This window comes from Podarcis cretensis (genome assembly GCF_951804945.1).
Source record: "Podarcis cretensis genome assembly, chromosome: 2".
Lineage (NCBI taxonomy): Eukaryota > Metazoa > Chordata > Lepidosauria > Squamata > Lacertidae > Podarcis > Podarcis cretensis.
The window spans coordinates 94,504,495-94,523,886 of NC_137171.1; the positions used below are offsets into that span (position 1 = coordinate 94,504,495).

Genomic DNA, 19,392 nt, shown 5'->3' on the forward strand with positions numbered 1-19,392 from the left:
GGGGTACGCATCCCTCTGTATCCCCCCAGAAAAAGCACTGCACAAAATTACCCAGATTTTGTAGAAGCCAGATGGCTAAAGGAGGAGAATTTGGAGTAGAGGGGACAAGGTGCTCCAAACTGCCTCCAGGCTCCTCCAACCCCAATTGTTTTCCAAACTTGTGCTTGCCAATGAAAATATGAAGCATTTGGAACCCCAGAGGAGGAGGTAAGCTTGAAGGGTATTGCCAGATGAGCTCCATTTTGTCCTCACTCTTCCATTTCGTCTATAACTTCCTAGCTGGCAAGTTCTAGGCCTGATGCAAGACCAGTTGTCACTTTTTATTATCAGAGGAAAAAGCCAGTATCTTAACTCTAAGAGTTCTGGGCTGTGAAATTCTTGGATATGCAAATACCAAAAATCCCCTATATTCTAATACAATAAAGACTGGAAACAGACTAGGCAAACTGGTTGCCTTGATCAGGTGTGGCTACAGATTGCAGAGATCTGCCCCTAGCCTCTTTGCTGCAGGTGTCCTTCTGAATCCCCATTAGGTATGGCTAGAGAGGGAATACCAACAATCTATACTTATTTCACTGCCACACACACACACTGCTTGGGAAGGTACAGAAGTCCTGGATTTAAGTCTGTCCAAGGCATGGATGCAGAATATCCCTCTCCTTATTGAGAGAGTGCTTCCACTGGAACTCTGAGGCAGCTCTGGGACAAAGTGACTGTCCCTGGGGTTTGGTACTTAGTCTCGAGGATACTGGAGATTGGAAAGAATCTGGGCCAGGGGTGAAAGCAGACAATGTGAAGCAACATTTCTTGAATAAACCTTGATAGAGAGCTGAGCAGATGTGAGTCAGTCTTTTTTTGACCACTTTGCCAAGTGTGCCCCGTGGAAGGCATGTAACATGCCTCCTTAAATGTGCCCCATACCCAGACATACAGCACACATATACCCTGGTTTTTAGTTTTCTAAGAAGATAAGATGATAAGAAGAGCCTTCTAGATGAGGCCAATGGTTCTATATATCTATCTATTGCATTTGTACTTCAGCCAAAAGAGGCTCCCAGATCTGTTACATGCATATTTGCCTGAAACATGTAATTAGTCCCTTGCTGTGATATGTATGTATGTCTCTTCATTCAAAGTCAGCAGCAAGAATAGATCACAAGCTTCCATTCAGCTTAATGACTCTTGGGTGTTTGTCTTTCCAGCTTCTATATTTAATAGTAGGAAGGCTGACACTTTACTGATACTCTCTGTTTCTTAACCAGAAAGCTGGAATTGAAAAGCCTGCTGGGAAATAACATTCAAAACCCACACCTAAACCTAAACCTAAAACTTTCCCCAATACCTTGACATTTCTGTAACATTCAGAGCCCATTTGCACAACGCAGGAAGGATGATAATGCTGAAGCCATTCAGTGGGAATGCATTATCAATTCCTAGCTGACATCTTTCACTAAATGGAACATTTAATTTGATCCTGGGCCAGTTCTGATTCTTTCTTCAGAAGAATGCATGAAAATAAATGTGCCTCTTACTGGTTTGGCACTCTTTGCAGGCTGCATTCTCTCTTTAAAATGAACTTTAGCTGTTTTGCAGTGCAGCTACAAGAAATGTCGAACTGCTGGTAGCAACACCTCATTAGTCAAAATACTCCACAGACTAGGCTGGTTGAATGCACAAATGGATTTAGAATTCACAACCGCACAGGGAAGGTGGAACAGAAATGAAAGTGAAAGTCATCTAAAAATTGGTTCCCAGCATAGGAGAAAATAAAAGGAAAAATGCAGCCCTTTAGCACCATCTCTGTATTTATCTTTTGCAAGTGACATTTTCTTCAAAACTGGTCTGTGTGTGCTATATACGTGAGTTACAGCAATGCCTGAAATACCCATATAAGTGGGGATACAGTAAACAAAAGTCATTGTGTTCTTTAAAAACACACACACATGCAAACACTGTTTTTGAAAGCTAGGTGTGTCTGGCATAAGACAGATAAAACACAAAGCCATTAACCATAGTTAAGCAGGTTAGCCTGCAGGTGTGTTGTTTACCTGTGCCTGGGGTACTTCTGCCTGCGGAAAGCAAACCACAGAGTAGCTGGATCAGCATCATGTCTGAACCAGCACTCATGGTTTGTTTCTTGCAAACAAGCTACTACCAGAAGGTAAGAACGAACATTGATTTCAGGTTGAATATCATGCTAACCTAGCCACCTCACCTAAGAGAGGAGTGAACCAAGAAAGCTTTGACTGTGCTCACCAGCATGCAGCTTATGTGTAAGCTAATTTGCTAATTACATCCAAATACACTTTTCCAAATCACTGTACTTTGTTTTCCAGGTTTTAGTCTTCCCTGTGTGTGTTTCAAACTGCTAAAAATATGAATGTATGGCACTATAGTTTTCTATAGCTCTCACATATGTCATTACTTTCTTTTGTTATGAATGTTTCCCAATGCATATGTTCAGTCCAGTTACACGGAAAAGGGATTGGAGTAACCTAATCTGTCCCACCACTCCCAGCATTTGAAAACACATTTGCTTGGATTTCTAAGCGCACATGCATGAAGAGTCATATTGAAACATAAAACCAAAACATATCTTGGGAAGGGCAAGTATGGAGAAGTAATGGTTAAATCATCATAAAACCAACAGCTCCCCACACATTGGGCTGATAAGTGTACAAAGAAATTCTCTAAACAAAATGCCATTATCCAGCACATAGACATGGCATGTTTGAATTAGATTATTACATTGTATCACTAACTCTGTGCTAGGGTGTATATTCCTAAGATTGTATAAACTCCAAGAATACAGAAACAAATCTGAATGGTGTCTATCCATGTCCACCAAACCAGAAGGGCTGCTTCACTGTGGAAAGAACAAAACAAATACTGAGAAACACACTTGAAGTTTTCAAACGTAAAGTAAAACCAAAGTTTAGCATTGTAAGGAAGAGTTGTAGCAATATTTGAGGTCATACATGCCCCCTTCCCTTCTCCTCTTTTGGCATGGTTGTACAGAGATTGAAAATTTCTATGTCAGTTTTAGATTAATTATTGTTGAACTGTAGGACAGACATAGGCAAATTCAGCCCTCCAGATGTTTTGGGACTACAACTCCCTTCATCCCTAGCTAACAGGACCAGTTGTCAGGGATGATGGGAACTGTAGTCTCAAAACATCTGGAGGGCCGAGTTTGCCTATGCCTGGTTTAGGGTTTGGATATAATCTTAACTAAGGTTTGCTGAAACAAACTAGATCCTTAAAGTATACAAGCTGCTATTAATAAACCCTGCCTCATACTGTGCTGGGGGCAGTAGAGAAATTTAATAAATAATACATGATTTAGTAGACATATTTTCACAAGCAAGCAAACAAAAAAGGCTTCCACTGAACTGAGTATACAGATTAGCAACAAGCTGTACATATCTGGCAAAAAAAAGTTTAGGAAAATAATATTAATCGTATTCAAAAGCTAGCAGCAATCAGTACGCATTTGGCACAAAAGGTTTAGGAAAATATTATGCTTCTTCAAAAGCTCGAAGTCTTGCAATAAAGCAGAACCTTTGGGGAGCAGAAAAGCACATTTATAACCACTGCATATTGTGTTCAGGATCATAAGGTCAAAAAAATAAGACAGTCTTGTTGACCAATTTATCTCAGACAACAATTCATGTCAAAGACCCTGAAGGAACTAAACCTATCTGGCACAGAAAAAATATAATCATTTCAAGGGATAAGGTGGGGAGTGGGCAAAGAGAATTATCTGCAGATAACAGTTACCAATAACAAAGCCAAAAGGAAGATGTAATTCTGAACAAAAAATTATACACATACTCGCACACTTCCCAACTGGTAGGTAATTTTAACTTGCAGCTTTTGTTTGACAAAAAAGTCATCACAGAAACCACTGAACTGTGCTTGAAGATAACCTTGTGTATCAAAGAGCAAGGAGATAGAGTTCAGGCAATTTTGGACTATGTATTAACAAACAAAAAGGAGATAATTGTGATTTCAGAAGTGTTGCAAGATAGGATAGTGTTTGAATGGGCCAAGGAGTTTGATCCCTCATTATGCAAATTTCAGAGAGGTAGATGTGTTATTATTTGAAAAAATTAAATTAACGAAGAGAATCTTGTGGCACCTTGAAGACTAACAAAATTATTGTGGAATTAGCTTTTGTAGTCTATTGCTGACAAGACATCACTGGGAGTCATGCTTCTCTCATGGGAACTTCACTGCATCCACTCAAAGAAAAAGAAATTGACCTCGTTAGGATGCAAAGCTAAACTATGTAATGCTAAATAATGCAAAGAAAGCCATGGGCTCTTGATTTCCTCCTCTTTCATCCTCCCGCATGGCTCAAAGGAGAAGACTGGAAGGCCCAATGAGCTCATTGGGACTTACCCCAGGTAACTGTGTATCAAATACAAAATGAAGTTACCTCTAAATTATACTGTTGACTGGAAATAAAAAGGTAAGTAACAAAATGCAATGGGCAGAATTAAATGTAGCACTAAGGAGATAATTCCAACAGTGCAAGCATTTTTGCTTGCCAGGTGGAATACTCTCCCCTCTTGCCAGGTGGAATAATCTCCCCTCTTTTCCTCCCATGTACTGTTCCAGTGGTGGTTCTAACTTTCCTGAGTTGAGTTGTGGAGGGTGTGGGCATGCACAGAGGAAGAGGTGGGGAGAAATCCCATTATGCTAGCTCTAAAATTCGTATTTTTATTTGACAACAGGGGGTTGCCCTATTGGTCAAACTTTGTTTTCATAATGAAGGGATGGGGCTAGGAGGGACGGTATGGTTTGAGGAGGAAAGTGAGGGGTCAAGAGGCCCACTGATTGATTGCCTGTGCACAAGGGCACCCTGTGCACCTGGAACTGGCTCTGGCTGCTGTAGTGTATCAACAAATAACAATAAAGCGTTCCAAGCATTCATTGGAAATGCAACACATACGAGATTTTTTTTTGTACTAAAAGCAAAGACGATTTGTTCCATTTATAAACCATTGCACCCTTATTTTACTGCTATGGCTAGTGGCTGATGCAAATAAAGATTCTTCTGATCTGAACATTGCACCCTGTATTCCTTTCTAAATGTTGTGTAAATATAAAAAGTGTATGCCACATTCAATCTGCAGAAACAGTTTCTTTGGGCCTTTTATCCTAATGCCCCGAGAATAGCCTAATCACAAATTTCATTTTACATAAAATTATCCAAATTACACTCTGAAAAGTCCAAATTCCAAATACAAAACTGAGGTCTTCTCCTAAAGTGGGGTGGGAAACTCCACTGCCTCAAGTGCTATATTGTGACTGAAATGAGTCTTTGAAGTGTAATAACGCTTCTTGCTGGCCTAGAATGCAGATAGAGAAAAGGGCATGTGCATATAAACTTCTGCCTTTTATGTGGTTGAAATGTAGGCTTCTATAAAAACGTAAGAGTCTGATTCAGCACTCCACCCATTTTCTCTCTAGCCTTGCCCAACACTGGAATATCAGACCCTCCAAGGGCCCTTATCTTCCAGGGACAGTTCCGTATTTACAGAAGCCACCCCAGTTTCTGATTTGATCCTGGAATGTCCCGCTTTTCCTTAGGATGTCCCTATTTTCACCAGAGAAATGTTGGAAGGTATGGAATTATGTGACCCCCCCCCAAGCCAAGGAGACAAGTAACTATACAACCTTTAGAAGATAACTGAAGGTAGCCCCGCATAAGGAGGTTTTTAAATGTTTAATGTTTTATATATGTTGGAAGCTACCCTGAGAGCCCAGAGCAACCCAATCAAAATGGGCAGGGTGTTGTTGTTGTTGTTGAATAATAATAACATCCCTATTTTCAGTGGAGAAATGCTGGAGTGTATGGAATGTGGCTGTTCACAAGGTTGTCTACAACATGGCCCTCGGACTGAAAAAAAGGTACCACTACCCGGTTCTAAAGTGTAGGTGGATTGGTGGATATGTCCAGAGGTGATATTATAAAAATTTATAGCATGGAAGAAGGGAGCTTTGTGCAGAGTATGGTATTCAACACAACAGAAGCAAGCCAATAAATATTTTACTGCAGACACTGCAGCAAGCAATAGAAAGGAAACTTCAGCTGAACACGAGGCATGCGATAAAGCACTTTCATTCATTACCAGCCACTACATATCCCTTGGGAAGCAAAGGAAAATGTTTCGCGAAAATGTAAACAAACATTTCAAAGAGAGACAGATGGGGTGAGTGGATTACTTTTGTTTCATTTATAGTGAGTTTCATTCCAAAAGTATTGTTAGATTTTTCATGTAGCAACAGCTCAGTTTTCCAAAGGTTTAAGTTCCATGAAGATAATTCTTAGGTGTTTTACTGTGGAATCAGAATTGAGACTATTCTACTTAATACAATGCAAAATCATGTTATTAAGAATCCTTTAGCTAGATAATAGTAATGATAAATTATGAAGTACAAAAAGCAATTAGGAGGAAAGTGGACTGAACAATAATGCTCTTGTAAGAAACTGGGCTGAAAGGCCACATACAGAGGCACGTTTGTTACATGCTGTAATTGTTCTTTAGTGGCTGATAGAAGGATTTCAGTTTTCTGAGGTTGTTTAGAAACCAGCTAAACAGTGGTGCAAATATAATATTTGTAAGTTGGTTTTTGCAAAGATGTGTTAGGTCAGTTCGTACTGAACATGTAGGAAGTTTGCGCAAAGCACTGGAACATGTTTTATGAAGTTATCACTAATTCTATACTCTGTTGTGTGCAAATAGGCAGTAGTTAGAACATTTCTGAATGGTTTTACAAAAGCTCACTGTTACCAGTGATCTAGTTTGAACCAATGTTTACTAAGAGTAGACCCACGGAAATGAATTGGTGTAACTAACTTGGGTCCATTAATTCTAATGGGTCTACTCTGAATAGAACTCAGTCGGATACAACCCAGTACTGGAGAAAAACAACATTCATCATGATAAACCCAACTTGATGTGAGTCTACTCTAAGGAGTGATCCGGTTTTTGCATGCTGCACAACTGAACCAAGCTTTGGCTACATATGGATTACTTGAGCACTGTTGAGATCATTCAAAGTGACTGGTAGCTTATCTGAAATTTACACAGCATTCTACCCTGTAAAACCTGTATGGCCTACTATATTTATCATCCCTTTACTTTGCCAAAGAAGACTAACAAAAAGGCACCAGCAACCATATCCTGCTACTTTCTACAGAAGCACCTTCTATAATTCAAAGAGTACCACAACAATTTCCAAGGCATGTAGCATGAATGAGAAAGTGTAAGTAATATGCAACCCTTTTATGATATTTCTGATGTTGCCTTTCACATTTTAAGCATGAACAGCAAGATCTCTTGCCCTCCATACTTTATGATGACACATACATGGTGACAGTTGTCTACCCTTTTCCTTCTAGCACCCCAACATTTCATTTTTCACAATAGTGAACTTCTTTACAAACCAGGTCATCAAAAGCACTTTTCATGACAGCAGCAGCAGCAGCAGCTCTTAACTAAAAACTCCTTACCTTCTTTTATTTAATAAAAATCAGTTTAGCCCAGAGCTCTTTATGTTTAAACTCTAGCCACTTTTGAACACATTAGAACTCTAGCTCCTTACTTTTGAGCAGTTTAAAAAGGCTACTTCTGTTTGACTTGCTTTACATTTGATTGTAATAACAACAAGAAGGAAAAGCCTTAAAAACATCACTCACGAGTGCAATGGAAGTGCTTGGCTGCCCTTACATGTAAGCAATTTGTGACTGAATCTCTTTGGTGTCAGGACAATGCATACTTGTTTTTCCACTTAGCAGATTTTCTCCACAACTGAAAATGTCAACTTGTTCACAATTCTCAACAATGTTCACTTTCTCAACAATGCAATTCAGACTAATAGTTACAACGTGAACATATTTGTTAAAGAAACTTCACTCGTTTTCCCCTCCTTGCAATGTTGGAACACTTAGATCAAGCATTTCCCTTTGCTTACATGTACACAACATTCTAGAATTAAAAAGTATGAAGAACAATAAAAAAAAAACCATAAAAAGGACCTGCAGAATCAGGCCATTGATCTAGTCCAGCATCCTGTCCTTACAGCGGCCAACCAAATGCCTTTGGGAAACCAGAAGCAGGTTTTGAGCACAAGAGCACAATCTTCTCCCATTGTTTCCAGCAACTGGTATTCAGAAGCACTGCTGCCTTCAGGTGTGTCTAATGCTCTTTTAAAGCCATCTAGGTAGGTGGCCATCATGCCTTCTGTGGGAGTCAGTTCCAAATAACTATGTGCTGCATAAAGAAGCACTTTCTTTTATCTTCAAATATTCAAATATTTCAAATATTCAAATATTCTTCTTCATCATCATCTTCATCATCCTTTTATTGTGAACTTTACTTAATATACAATTTTTGTCTGATATATGCAAAGCAATTTCCTCTTATATAATGCATTTTCATATTTTATTTCTATTTGTATACAAATTGTAATCTACAGTTTAGTATATGCATTTTTGTGCACATTCCTTGGCTGTAGAACTACACTGCAAAATTCAGAGAAGTGTGGCTTTCACATGACGACTGTGTTTCAATTCATGAATTGTTTCAGAAAATATGAATCTAGGATGCAGACTGAATTGAATTTCCCCTCATCACTACTTTTCTCTTATTTTTATGAAGTTATTTCCCATTAGACACCCCAGAATGCTGCTCTTCGATCATTACAATCTACTTACTTGTAGCTACAGCAGCTACAAGACTCCTCAATCTGGAAGAAGCCATCCTCACTGTAGGAAAATGGTTAACCAGGAAGAGAAAATCAGGTCCTGAGATTGGGTAGAATAATAACCTTCCCAATTTAAATGCTGAAAAGACTGTGAATACTCATTGGGTTTTCAGAAAAACAATCCCCTGCAATTTCCTCCATTTTGTGATGCACTGAAATGGGCAAGACAACATATGGAACACAAACTGTAGGTGAAAGGGAAGCAACTGACAGAACAACACAAACTGTTCCAAGAAGAAACATTATTAAACTGGTGTATTTTGGCCACTTCTCAATGGATGTGCCAGAAAACTGGCCAACTCACAGTGCTCTACATGGAGACAATTTTATACCACCACCATCACACTTAGTAAATGTTTCAATAAAGACATATTTAACACGTGTCCCATTCAAATATGCTATATACAAAGCACACAGTACAATAGCTGGATATTTCACGCTATGTCTATCATCATGTGTTATTTTCATTTCAGCAGAAATTACATTGATAATACAAAATCCCTAAACCCACAATTGAAGTGGACAGATTGGAAGCCTTTTTTAAAAAATAATAATAATAGCCATTTGTGCAATACAGATTAAAAACTCATCACCATTATCAATTGCTGGTGACAGCAGTTTGTCACAATGTTTATTTGCAGTCCATATTTAACTGAATTAGTTCTTAGCTTTCCTAGAAAGCCATAATGATCTCTATTCAGCATCCTGAGCTAAGTGCAGAAAAGTGGATTTGCTTAATGCAGATTTATTTTTCTCCTTTCTAAACATGCAACGGCACTTGCTGACTTAATAGGCACTTGGTTTGGTTTTTGGAGCATTATGTGCTTGAGCAACAAGAATCAATAAACAGAATTCAAGAGCAAGTCATGGATGGCAAAATCGTCTGGACATCCTTCTCCAGTTACATCATCTCTGGATGTAGCATACAAGCTTAAATCCTGAAGGTTCCAGGATGCAGCATACAACAAACTATGAAGAAGCAATTCACTATTTGCTGAAAATATAATAATGCTGGTTAGCTCGCTGAGATCAGATGGTGACTTCAGTAGTGCTGCCCTGATGAGAACTCACACATACAAAAACTTGAATTTTGTGACAGAACTCCCACCTTGCATTATATATTTAGCAACAAAGCACAGCAACATCCACCTTAGCCAAGCCTAGTAAGTGACTACTTACCAATCATTTCAACATCATAGTTCAGTGTACAATGTGCTTTACATCTCTTTTATTCTCTCATCCCAATTGCAGCCCTATGAAACAGATTAGGGCATCTAATGTGATCCCTGGATAAGCAGAGATTTTATCATGGCCAAACATCACACTGGATCCATGGGAAACACAATACTTGGTTGTGTGATTCATTGAGACAAACATGTGACAAAGCAGTCTATAGCAGAAACATTAAGATGACTTCTGTTGGGTGCTTGTGCTCTCTGTTTAACCTGAGGGTATGTCTACACGATTTCTAAAAACTCAAGCATTTTCTCTTTCTCCCAGAGAGCTTACACTTTTTTTAATACAGAAATCCAGTTATATGGGAGAAAATTAGCTGTATTTGATGTTTGACACTACTTCAGAATACTAATCCAAATAAGTATTGCATTAAAATAGAGAGTGCTTGAGTAGAATTTAAATTGTTAAGACACAGGGAATGCCTATACAGTAACTATGTTATTTCATTAAACCAAATCACTGCAATGATACCTCAAAGAATGAAGCAAAAGACAAGTCTATCACTGTAAGTAGAAACTTCTATGGTATTAATGAAAGCCATTATTTGATGGTGGAGAGGCAGGGTGTCAGGAACCACGGGTAACTTCTGTTCTATGTTGTCCATGTTTCTTTGTAATATCCTGCATACAAACATCCTCAAATATTAAAATCTGCAAATGAGGCCTTATATGGGGAAACTTTTTTGTGGGACATCTATCGCATGGAGCAAAACTTTGTGACAGCTGTGGTTCCAATCTAACCAGAGGTCCTCCTTGGGTCACCACATAATGTAATTCTAAATAATGGATAAAAACATTTACCTTTAGGCTGGAAGGTTACCTCTACTTCTCTCTCTCAGTAGTTCATTTGCTCTTGTTCTTTTAAAAAACCTACATGATTTTATTCTCTAATTTTTTGTGATTTAATTTATGATTATTATTGTGCAGTTTTAACTTGAAAACTGGTATAAACAACACCTGAAGCTTAACTTCCACATGTCTTCCTACTGTGAATTGCCAGATCTCCTAATGTGGTTGCAGCTTGCACATTGGTCTGCAGGGGAAAATACAAATTTTCTACTTTAGATATTGGCTTGGCTCAAAAATCACATTAAACCATTGTTTCTTCCCTCACTCCTGTTGATGCCATGCCTCATATCAAGAAGCATAGCCTGAATTGTTGTCTCGTCTAACCTAGGCTCATGGCTTGTTTTTTTACAAATGAGCTATGAGCATTAAGCAAAGGAAAAAACCAACAACCTTGGTTACCTATCACCCATGATTTGTTTGGAGGAAACAAATCAAGTATCTTGGATCAGACAATACTGTGAACCAAACTCTGGCTTGTTTTGTCTGCAGTATGGCAGCGGAAGTAGGGGAGCAGCATTGTGTGAAATTTTGTTTCAAACTATGATTCAGTATAGCATCTGAATAAGGCCATTATAGGAAATGCTGGACAGCAGGTCAGTGTCACTGGTTTGCATATTACCTGCATCATCTCCCCAAACAACACCAAAATATTATTGAAGACAGCATATTCAGTAACCACAGAATGTTGGTTATCAGCTGAAAGCGGGGGTGGTGGTGATGTAATTCATGCTGGCTTTGTGAACAGGAGCCCTTCACACTGCCACATTTTGTGCAAGCCAAATTTTGCAATTAGCCAAGTTCTGAGTTTATATTAATCAGTTGCTGGGAAGAAAACAGCAGGAAAGTGCTGTCACCTTCATGCCCTGCTTGCAGCCTTTCTGTGGGAAGAAGTATGATAAACCAGATATTGTGGTCTGATCCAACGGGTCTCTTAAGTTCTTAAGGCCTAGCGCTATACAGAATGCAGAATACATAGTGCCAAGCTCACCACAATTACCAAAAGTATCAACTAATGACCCAGCCATAAGAAGGGCGTGTAAAGAAGCACTGGAGAAGTTTTATTTTGAATGTGGAAATGTCCTTACAAATCAAGCACAGCTGACCATAGGAAGGTCAAGGTGGTTTAAAATGAATTATGTGGCAAAGAAACTAGAAAGTAAAGAAGGAGAACTGAGCAACAAAAATGGAGATATTGTTAATACAAGGGATTACAAAGTCCAACAGACACCATGTATACCATGGACCAAAGAATGGAAGCAAATAAAGCTATGCTGAAGAAGAAACTCCTAAGTTCTCCAGGAGAAGCAATAACACTAATCATTCATTAGGGATCAGCTCAGAGTAGTTAGTGGATCAAATTTTATTTTAGGAAAGCATCCAGCTGGCCCACCAAACATAAAGGAAATTACTTGCACAAGGACACAAATTACACTTTTACATTCCAAGGGTCACACACAATATAAAGTGAAACAGGGAAAGCCAATGATATTAAAGACTTGTACTAAGTAAGGGGGTCAGGAATGGGGTTTGGGTTTTTTTAGAATTTATCATACTTCAGCAGAACGTTCTTTGCATATTACAAAGTCAGCATAAAATGTCACATTTGCATTAAGGAATTATAGTAGGATTCATGTATGCTTGATGTAAGAATATAAATATTCAGCAGCTGCAAAATGATTGCAGAGAAGACTAAATGCTCACTTGTAAACCACAGTGCTACTCGTATATCATGAAATATGGAAAAATACTGTAGGCAAAAAAAATGCCATGTAAAACAAATTGGGTTTGGACCATATTTGATTTGCAAATGAAAATGAAGAAGACAACACTAAACTAATTAAGAGAATCAGTAAACAGCAGGTTCACATACAGGGCACTTGTTCAGATATCCGTGGGTATAAGACCCTCTCCTCTTACCTTTTACTGGTATCCACTTGGAAGTAGAAAAGATTTACATGGAGAAATACAGATATTACTGAAACAGGTAATCATTTCAGGAAGTAACTTTCCTTAAAAGTTGCAAGTCTTCATCAAATTGCTTTTAAAAAGTCTAAGCACACAGTGTTGACTAGATCATCTTTATCTATATGCTGATTGACATTCAAAGAACTCTATTGTGCTTATTCTTGCAGACGCCATGCTGTTTTCTTCTTCAGCAAGACTTGTTCTTCTTTACGCTTGGTGATTCTATATTTAATGATGATTTGTACAAACTCTCCCGGAACAACCAACCTGGATCCCCTTTAAAACATTAACTAATAACTAGTTCTGAAATCTGCTTTTTCTCCCTCCAAATTGCTTTTCCTTTTGTGTTATGTAGATTATAAGCCTATGAGCAGGGACTGTCTTATTACTGATATTTATAAGCCCATCTGGGGGCCTCTTTCATTTGAAAAGCAGGGTGAACAGTAAATAAGATAGACAGACAGACAGACAGACAGACAGATAAGTGTTACAATATGAGCTGTGAAAATTTCCCAGTTCAAATTTTACATTTGTGCTATGAACGTGCTAGATGACATTCAGCCACTCACAACAATATGGTCAGCTGAAAGGATTACTGAGATAATGTATATGAAGAGTTCTCAGTGTGCCAAAACACTGCATCCAGCATCCCAGCACTGCACTTCTTAGAAGAGAATCTAAAAATCCTGCATTAAATATAAAAATCCTTTCTGCATATTTGGAAATTGAAAACTGTCTAAACAATGCACAACAAAAGAGGGAAATAGAAAGAAGTGGGAAAATGTTTTGGAAAAGATGTATTGAGTTGAAACTGAATCGTCCGGTTCAGAAAAAAATGTCTTCAATTCTCTTAATATTTCAAACAATAACATAAGGTCAATTAGCATTCTCAACAACATGCTAGCAACCCAAGAGAAACATATGAATAATTCAAATCTGGAAAAAGGAGAACAATTGACAAAATAAATATTTTAATGATCTGCTCGTCTGCAACCACTCAGTAGAGACAGAGTAATAAAATCTGAGAGTAAAAGAACAGCACTGGGGAAATGATTCAGTAGATTATTAATTGATTTCAAAATTTCAAAATCCCCTACATATTAGCTTTCAAAAGATGATTGTGAAGACTTTGTAGACTGCGCAGAATACAGAAGTAGCCTGGCACGTTGCTGCAGACAAGAGCTCCTTCAAAAAGAGTTGGTGCAATAAAAACTACTTTCAAGGATTTATCATACCTATTCTTAAAATGATTTTTTTTAAACAAAAATAAAGCTGTAGCAGCCATGTTTTCAACACTTTAGTTTGTCCCATATAGAACTTCAAGCTCAGCAATTCTGTATGTCTTTATAAACTACTGTAGCATATAAACTGTTCATTAGATTTTTATACGGAGTCTATAACTTCCCTTATTCAACATCCTTTGTGAAAATCACATCAGCTGCACAACAACAGGAAATACAATTCACTCATGCATCTCTCCCTCACATCTAAATAATCTGCAAATCTGCAAAGAGCAGGATTCGAAGATGGTGCATGAAGATGGTGCATGAAGATGGCATATATAGTTGCACAAGGGTGGGTTCTGCATCTTCCACCCAACTTCACTCTTCAGCAGCAATCCCACACCTTTCTCAAGTGTCACCTGTCTCTCAGGGGACATAGGGACTACATTAGGGAATGAGCAAGGTAGTTAGGATTCAACCATCTTAGTGTAACTCGAAGGTAAAATTATCTTCACGTGAAATCAAAGTTTACTCAATTTAATTGAGAAATCATGGAACTGATTTGACACAATAACAGTTTATACAAGCGAGGAACACAGGAAGCTGCCTTATACTGATTCAGACTGTTGACCCATCTTCCTCATTATCATCTACACTGACTGGCAGGGGCTCTTCTAGACCTACCTGAAGATCCCAGGGACTGAACTTTGGACATTCTGCATGTAAAGCAGGTGTTCTATCACTTAGTAGAGGACCCACACTTATACCAATTAGGACCAAGAATGTAATGCGAGCTGTACCAATACTGCAGTGGCAGTATTCAATAGACTATGATTGATATAAGGAAACTTGTCTTTTAGCAAAGAATTGGCCTTCAAACAATAGGCTCAATATATTTCCTCTTATTTTTAGGCATTTTACTGTTTGTAAATGTATTGTTGAGTGGAAAAAAAGAATGTGCTCTACATACTGAACTACTTCAAAACAACTTTCTGGATTGGATCATGCCTATTCTGAAGTCACAGTATTTCAAAACTGTGCTTTCCCCCAAAATGTACAGATTTCATAAACTTTAACAAAAAAATTAAAAATAAAATGAATTTAGCTTGAAAGTATATCTAAGGAATTATTCTTTCAGATTGCTCCACATTCCCAACACTATCAACCTAAGGTACCAAGTAGGGTCTATGTGAATCTGTCCAGAACCTCTGATTCACTCAGTGACCGCCAACCTCTAATTCAACTCAGTTCAAATTCTGAATCTCACATTGTTAAGTCTGAACAAACGATAGGTTAAAGTGTTTTTTCAGAACTTATCGTGTGAACAGCCCCCCTTCCCTGATCTTGCCTCAGATGAAAATAAACAAGCATCTGTCATCACAAGTTGCCATTTTTCAGAAGAAGCTTGGGACAAAATATTAAGAGATAAATCATTATGATGCGATAGAATAAGCAACAACTCTAAGATACAAACTCTACTTACTTCAAGGCATGATACAGAGTCCTGTTTCAGTTCACCATCACCTGTAAGAACACATATGTAATGTTACCATGTGTATTGATTTAAAAAAGTTATTTTACTAATTAGATTCAGCCTTCAATTTTAAAAAGAGTGAATATAAGCAGACTGATCCATTTCCCTGAAAATTGTTTGGAGGTGCTATTATGAATCAATACAAATTATAAATTGAGCAAGAGTAATGTTTCTGTTGCTTAGAAACATTACGCTATTCTTACAAGAATTAGCTTTCCTCTGAATATTCCTCCTGTACACAAAAGGGATCTGAATATTTATCTACATGCACAAGGCTAATTTAGCATAGCAAAATCATGAATTAAAAACAAAAAATGCCAAACCGAGCACTCCCCTGGATTATTCCACTCTATGAATCACTGCTTCCTTCCTTCTACTTGAGTTACCTCTTTATTCTCTCTTGAGCAGCTCTTGACAGCTATGCGCTACTCTCAGGCCTCCTGTGTGCACAGCTCTCAATGCTCTGAGTTCAGCTATTCCACCTGTAGCTATTTGAACCTCATCATTCAGCAGCCTGGACTCAACACCCAGCTGTCCAAAACTGACTTCAGGCAGAACAAGCTCTTTTCAGCCTGCCAAGCCCCTCTGGAACCTTCCGCTTCTCTTGTTTGCCCAGATGCTCTCAGTGTGCCAAAGTCAGCAGTCTCAAAGCTGGAACTAACAGTCTCCAGCTGCACAAAGAATCTCAGCATGTGTTTCCCTTAAAATGGCCGGGGTCAAAATAATTGGGTCCAAATTCTGGATTTAAAAGCCAAACGTGATTGTAGGAGAGCCTTTATGCTGGATTTTGGTGCCTTTCATGGAAACTGGGATGGAATTACTACAAAAAAGAAGTTGCTGCTTAGGATGTAGTGAATATGAAAAGTGGGTGGTCATGAAGTTGATTTTAATCAAAACTGGATAACTAAGTCGAAATAAATTTAAAAATTAAAAAATTGTCCAGTAGTACCTTAGAGACCAATTAAGTTTGTTCTGCATGAACATGTCTTCAAATACACACGGAAGCTTATACCCAGAACAAACTTAGATGGTCTCTAAGGTGCTACTGGACAATTTTTTTATTTTTTTATTTATTTCGACTGCGCCAGACCAACACAGCTACCTACCTGAATTGAGAACTAAGATTTTATTTTACTTTTTAAAGAAGATATACACTGCTTTTACCCATGTCCATTTTCTTTTTTACTTTAAAATCATGCTGCTACCCCGGTAAATGTTAAAATATGAATCACTTAAGAATATTTGCATTCTACTAAACTTCTCATTCTAGGATATAGCCAAATAGATCCTAGTTCAGTGTTCAGCAGCAATGATGGGTTGTAATTGTTATTCCAGCAAATGGTTTTCGCTGTATGTTTATAATACATAAAGTTCATCAGACACACAACATGGAGACTACAAACACAACTCACAAAACTACAGTACAAATCAGCATCTAATCAACTACCTTGAGAATCAATTTAAAAAACAGATCAAAGTATTTAAGCTGTTGCCTCCATCAAGTGGCCAGAAAGAAGATTTAGAATGACTCCCTTGACAAATCATGTAGCTGCATGAAACAGAAAGACTGTTCTATGAAGTGTTCCTACACTGTATTATTCCATTTCAATAAATGTATTGTGATCCTTTTTGTCCATTTCCTAATATTATGAAGTTACAGTAGTGGATCCAGCAGTAGAACAAACAGCTTGAGGAAACTATGGGAGGGGGGACATGCACATCATCACACAAGGTCATAAAATCTGGAGACAAAATCTAAAATTCCAAAAAGGAGATTTTTTTAAATATTCACAAACAGTTAACCATCTCTGTGCAATTAAATCACTGGAAAACCAGTAGAGCATAGTGGTTAGTGAGACTAGGACTGATGACACCAAGGTTCACATCTCATGTCAGTCATGTCAGCCAGTCACTATTTCTCAAACTAACCTATTTCTTAAGTGTTTTTATATAATTAATTATGTTATTCAACTCCATTTATTTTAATGCAAGGGAAACATAATGACAAGGGAGGCGGGAATTAATCAATTAGGTACCATTTGTGGAATGAAAACAACAATCACATTCACTGGATTGATTACTTCTCTGGACTTAAGCAAATATTAGCAATTTCCATTCCTGTTTCTGGTGGAATTCTCTGACATCCCAAGACAAAGCCACAGAGAACAGCCAATCTGCCTCTCTCCATATGCGAAGAAAAGAACACCTAAACCATACAGAGCAGGAAACTGCAACACCATTTTCAAACTCCTTCACTTCCCACTTGAATGCATAGCCTGTTCTGCTCCTTCATACTTGCCTCTCATTTTCTAGAGGTCCTCTTCATCTCTCGCCCCACATTTCCATGGACTTACACCAGCACCTGCAGGTGAACAACTAGCTTGATCCAGTGCTTTTTTGGTAAGAAATGGGGTGTCAGTACTTACATCTAGATAAAAGTGTCACGGCGGCGCACAATGGCTGCCAATTGTGGAGTGGGGAGTGATGGCATTCTGTCAGAAATAAAGCACTGTCTAGAGATCACTGGCCTCTTTCCCCAATCCCCTGCTTAAGATAAAAGATATAAATATAGGTTTTATACGAACTGCTCCTAAGCTCCCCACTGGGCTATTTTGTGAAGAATGCAGATGTTGCCAAGAAGCAGGTAGGACAAAACCTGGATTGTACTCTGGCAGAGGAAATCGTTGTGTTCACTCTGTTTTCTTCCTAGCTATTGAGAATGGATTGTTGGGTGTACCAGAATGAACACACAGGAACACAGAATGCTAGCTTATACCAAGTCAGAGCATTGGACCATCTGACTTGGTACTGTCTACAATGACTGACAGTGGCTTTTCCACGATTTCAGGCAGGGTCCACTCTCAGCCCCATTTGGAGATGCCAGGGTTTGAACCTTGGAATCTTCATCATGCAAAACGGATGCTTTCCCACTTAAATAAAGCTCTTCACGGTCTAGGTATGAGTGGATACAGAGGAGAGAGCTTGCCTAAAAGCAAAGGGTAATGTGGTTTTGGTTGGCTGGTTGGTTGGTTGGTTGGTTGGTTGGTTGGTTGGTGGAGCAGGGACAATATTTTTATGAAGAGCTGCTAGGCAGGAGTTGCGAAAAAACAAGACTGGATTATTTCTTCATATGAAGAAGAACATGTTCTCTAGTTACATACTGTCTACTTAAAAGGGAGGTAGGCCCTTTCCCTTTCTAAAAGCAGGTTTCCATTTCTAAAGGGGTGTGTGTGACAAAAGGGGTGTGTGTGACAAAATGAGTTTTAAAATAAAAAATGGGTTCACTAAACTTTTTAGGAGTGACGTGGTGGCTTAGGTGTCTGCAGGTTTCGCGCTGCCTGAAATGTCAGTGGGACTTGCGTCTGCCTACTGCCTCTCCCTCAGCCATCCTAAAGCTGAAGGGGAGGCGTCGGAGAGGCTCGCCCCGCCCCCATGGGCAGCTTGCCTCGCCCCCACAGGCTGATCTCCCCAGCCCCACGGGCGCAGATTACCCCACCCCCATGGGCGGCTCGCCCTGCTCCCAGCTACAGGACACACACCTGAACCAGGCACCCGATTGGCTAGCTACGCCACTGGGTGAAGGGGAGAGGCTTACAGTAGCCACAGAAGCTGATCAAGAAGGCGCAAGGGCTGTGCCTCCTGCTCTACAATACAGTCCTGATTTGGTTCCTTCTCCTCCCTCGCTCTCAGCGCAGGAACGAAGGGTTGAGAAAAGGCTAGAACAATTAATAAAAGCCGAGTCACAGCAAAAAAAAATGCAAGGAGGGAGGTATAAATAAGGGATGAAGAGGGACTTTAGCTTCTGCAA

General features: G+C 38.9%; 1 protein-coding gene across 5 annotated transcripts in view; it reads right to left on the reverse strand.

Annotated features, from left to right (window-relative positions):
- Positions 1 to 19,392, reverse strand: part of LOC307206094 (contactin-4) — a 532,821-nt gene that overhangs the window by 464,433 nt on the left and 48,996 nt on the right. For 4 of the 5 annotated variants that reach the window (XM_079958879.1, XM_079958886.1, XM_079958885.1 and 1 more), the window contains exon 2: positions 15,534 to 15,574. The exons of the other annotated variant lie outside the window; for it this stretch is intronic. The gene's annotated coding sequence lies outside the window, so the exon portion shown is untranslated. The remainder of the gene's footprint in view (positions 1 to 15,533; positions 15,575 to 19,392) is intronic. 5 annotated transcript variants of the gene reach the window in all.